Source organism: Rhinopithecus bieti, unplaced genomic scaffold, assembly GCF_001698545.2.
Source record: "Rhinopithecus bieti isolate Rb0 unplaced genomic scaffold, ASM169854v2 scaffold_3734, whole genome shotgun sequence".
NCBI lineage: Eukaryota > Metazoa > Chordata > Mammalia > Primates > Cercopithecidae > Rhinopithecus > Rhinopithecus bieti.
Window position 1 is genome coordinate 5208674 of NW_016804423.1, and position 4275 is coordinate 5212948.

The window sequence follows — 4275 nt, forward strand, 5'->3', positions numbered from 1 at the left end:
CCCAGCTACTCAGGAGGCTGAGCCACAAGAATCACTTGAATCCAGGAGGTAGAGGTTGCAGTGAGTCAAAATTGCGCCACTGAACTCCAGCCTGGGCGACAGAGCAAGACACAGAAGGAAAGGAGAGGAAAAGACAGGAAAGGGGAAAGAAAAGGAAAGGGAAGGATAGGAGAGGGGATGAAAGGAGAAAGGAGGGGAGGGGAGTGAGATATGATCTGTGCCTGAGAATTAATTTGGTTTTCTTACAAACCAAAAGGCGGGATTCACAATCAAGACAAGGCGATGACAGACAGGTGTGCACACATGGAACACGTGGTGTGTTTGGCTGCAGGAGAAGAATCCCGTTTTCAGCAGGTGAATGCAGAGAAGCCCTGCTGCTCAAGTCGAACAATGTTTCTGGGATGAACCATGTTTGCAGCCCTCCACTCCCCAGGATGAACAGTGTCCCCAGGTGCCTGGCCCTTTTATCACCCAGACCAATGGTGCACCCAGAAGGAGCCAGGTTCAGCCCTCAAGCACAAGGCCAGCAATGGCCAGGAAGGAGCTTATTCAATGGGATTCTCTGCAGAGTTTTTCTGTCTTTCACCTTGCAGGGATGTGGGCATAGAAAACAAGAAGCTGACTTCTCGATCAATCGTCACTTAAGGATGCAGAGACAGCAGAAGGCCTTTCATTCATGACTTTTAGCATTTTTTCTTCTTTTTCAGAAAATCCACGCCATCTCCATGTATGCATGCACGCATGAGTGTCTGTCCGCCCCTTAACTGTGGAGTTAAGAATAATGCGATTACTCATGCTGGAAAAACAAGACAATTACCATCATAAAAGCCCACATAGTTTACAGATCTTGGAACTTGAACTTTCCTTAAAAGATAAATATAGTAGTTTACATTTTGGAGCTGGAGACATTATCTTCCTTTCTCTTTTCCCCTTCCACCCTTCTCAAGTATACTTGCCTTTATTTTGAATGAGAAACAGGCAATGGTGGGGGGGGGGGTGCCACCTCACACAAAGAAAAAGGCCATTATGTAGAAACTATGCAGTCAAAAAGTCAGAAGTGTCTAAAAGCACAATGAGTCCCCCTGTCCATGGCATGGATGCTCCATCCACTGATGGCACAGCCACACTGCCGGTGCCTGGGGACCACCTTCCTCCTTGAGCGATGGTCACTGAGGCAAACACCACTGTCCGTAGATGCTGTCAGCATCCCCCGCCGAGGTCTGTGCTGTGAGAAGGCCGGTCAGTAAGCGGCAGCGCCAGGCTGCAGTGATGAGGAGGACCCTGAGTGGGTGTAGGGCGTCCCCTGGACATCAGCTGTGGGTCAGGTAGACACAGAGAAGATGCCGGTGGGCTGGGCACATTGTATCCACCCAGAAAATGGATCTGGTTTTGATTGAAAGTCTTCGTAGAGAGAACGCTTGGATTTATCTTGGGGAAGACTTCCCTGTTAGGATGTAGACGGGGATGGTTGTACTGTGACTGTTAGTCCAGGAGACAGACGCTGAGTGAGTGAGGTTTGGATGTCTCACGTGCCCTGGGCTGGAGGCTGGGATTTCCACGTTGGATAGGACATGTGTTGGCCACAGTGACTCACTGGCAGTAGCAGTTTATAGAGAGGGATTTCTATTGAAGTCATTCACTTCCTCATTTACCTCTGTCCCCATATTTGCAATCTTATCTGGGTCCCTGATGACTGCATCCTAGAGTCCCAATCTCCTGAGTTAGAGGACTTCATTTGGAAGCAAAAGTAACCCAGTTCAAGCTGGGGTAGGAAAGAAGCAGAAGGCATTCAACGCGGCTGCAGGCATGGATGGCTCCAAGCGTGTAGCGGTGGCGATGCCTTCAGTGGTCCCTTGGCTCTGCATTAGCTGGGCTGGCTTCCTCAGGCGGGAGCACTGCACACTGTGAAGGTGACCACAGCATGCCCTGTGCTGGGGATGGGCAGCAGGCAGCATCCACCACAGACACTGAACCTGTAGGGCGCCCAAACCAATAGCCAGCCCCATGGTGGCACTCCACGCCTGGGGGGCCAGAAAGCCTTTAAAATCTCGTTCCAAAGCATTGGACATTGACAATAGCAAAGACATGGAATCAGCCTAAGTGCCCATCAATGGTAGGCTGGATAAAGAAAATATAGTACATATATACCACGGAACACTATGCAGCCATAACAAGGAATGAGATCATGTCCTTTTCAGGAACATGGATGGAGCTGGAAGCCATTACCCTCAGCAAACTAACGCGGGAACAGAAAACCAAACGCCGCATGTTCTCACTTATAAGTGAGAGCTGAATGATGAAAACGCATGAACACACTGGGGGGAACACCACACTGAGGCCTGCCGGAGGGTGGGGCATGGGGGGACAGAGACCATCAGAAGAATAGCTAAGGGATGCTGGCTTCATACCTAGGTGATGGGATGGTCTGTGCAGCAAACCACCATGGCACACGTTTACCTGTGCAAAAAACCTGCACACCCTGCATATGTACCCTGGAACTTAAAAGTTGAAGGAAAAAAGAAAAGTGAAAGCAGGCACAAATCTTTCTCACACACACATGTGTGCATGCACACACACACACACACATACACGCACACAGATTTACAAAAGCAAGCAGTTTGGACATGCGTGGACTCTGCACTGCAGCCGTGAGGTGGGATTCTCTCTGCAGAAAACCCTGGCTGTAGTCTGGCCTTAGAGTCGGTGTGTGCCATCGTCCCCCTACTCCACTTCCTGCCCCTGCAGATTCCTGCGGGCACTGGGGAGTGAATTCTCTGAGAAGTCTTGAGATCATGAAACCTGTAACCTTGCCCAACACCGTTCCCAAGCTCACTCGTGCCCAAGGCTTTATTTTGAAAGATGCCTGTTTGATCCCCCAGAGCTCCAGCTCTGGGGAAAACCCCTTGGGAAGGTTGATCGAACCTGATCTCCCCACTCTACAGATGAGGACGTTGAGGCCCAGAGGCATGGAGAGGCCTCTCCACGGTTGCAGAGTGAGTGACTGGAGCTTGGGCCGGTGTGTGTTCATTGCTCAGCCCATCTTCCTGAGATCCATGGCTGCTGTCATGGGTTGAATTGTGTCCCCCAAAAAGATGTGCTTGAGTCTTAACCCATGGCACCTGGGACTTTATGTGGAAACCGGGTCTTTGCAGATATAACTGGTTAAGATGAGGTCACACTGAGTAGGGAGGGCCCTAATTCAATGGCCAACATCTTTATTAAATGGGAAAACATGTACACAGACACGCACAGAGGGAAGACAGCCATGCAGCAGCACCAGGGGCGGAGACCGAAGTGATAGGTTTACAAGCCAGGAGCAGCAAGGAGGTGGAAGAGGCAGGGAAGGGCTCCTCCCTGCGGGGCTCAGAGGGGCAGGGTCTCAGGCCCCTCCAGAGCTGGGTAAGAAACTCGTGCTGTCATATGCCACCTGGCGTGTGGCACTTTGTTACGACAGCCACGGGTGGAGGGCGGGGACCTCCTGCTGAGGAAGCTTCGTTTACACCAGGAGGGATGTGTGGAAACTGAACAGCCCCTCATCATCCCCCAACCGCCCCCACACCCTTTCTAGCCCCAGTCAGTCTAGGGAATAAGAAAAACCTGTGATTCTAAAACATCTTCCAAACCAGTAACGGGCCTCATAGAGAGAGATAGGGACAGTTAGGAAAACTTAGTCATATTAGTCATAGTGCTAAAAGAAAATTATCTTCCTATTTGTTTTCAAAAATATCAATTTTCTTCAAATATGAATATAAGCCTGATCAATGGGTTCATTATATTGAAATGTTCAGTTACATACAATAATTATAATTAAGCACTGAAATCCAACTCAAACCAATCTATTTAAATGAACCCAAATCTACGAGAAAACATCAAACTCATATAAAAAAAAATGTGGGTTAGAATATTCTGCAATCCTTCGACGACATTATTTATAATCATGCTTAGTAAATCAGAGAACCCCCTTACAGCCCGAAGAGAATGTCTAGGGTAAAGCCCTATAGAAATAAAACCCTTCATACATTTTTTATAAAGCCTAAAAACAATCATGACCCAGGCAGCAGTTTCTACATATTTATATTTAATGGAATGCTATCAATTTGTGCCTTTTAGATGCTTGCGCAATTGAAGCATTTTAACACTGCTCTAGAATAAGTGCTTTTTGTGAGTTCATCCTCCAGTTCAAACAGAACTGCATTTCCCGGTAAAATTTTACCTTGTAATTATTATACTTTTTTTAATCATCTTCATGCCACAAGATGTGAAGTCCAAAATATT

General features: G+C 48.1%; 1 long non-coding RNA gene across 1 annotated transcript; it reads left to right on the forward strand.

The window, feature by feature from the left end:
* Window positions 1–204: 204 nt before the first annotated feature.
* On the forward strand, window positions 205–898 carry LOC108527074 (uncharacterized). Its single transcript, XR_001884686.1, has 2 exons — window positions 205–451; window positions 708–898. It is a non-coding gene; the product is annotated as an uncharacterized LOC108527074 (long non-coding RNA).
* Window positions 899–4275: the final 3377 nt, after the last annotated feature.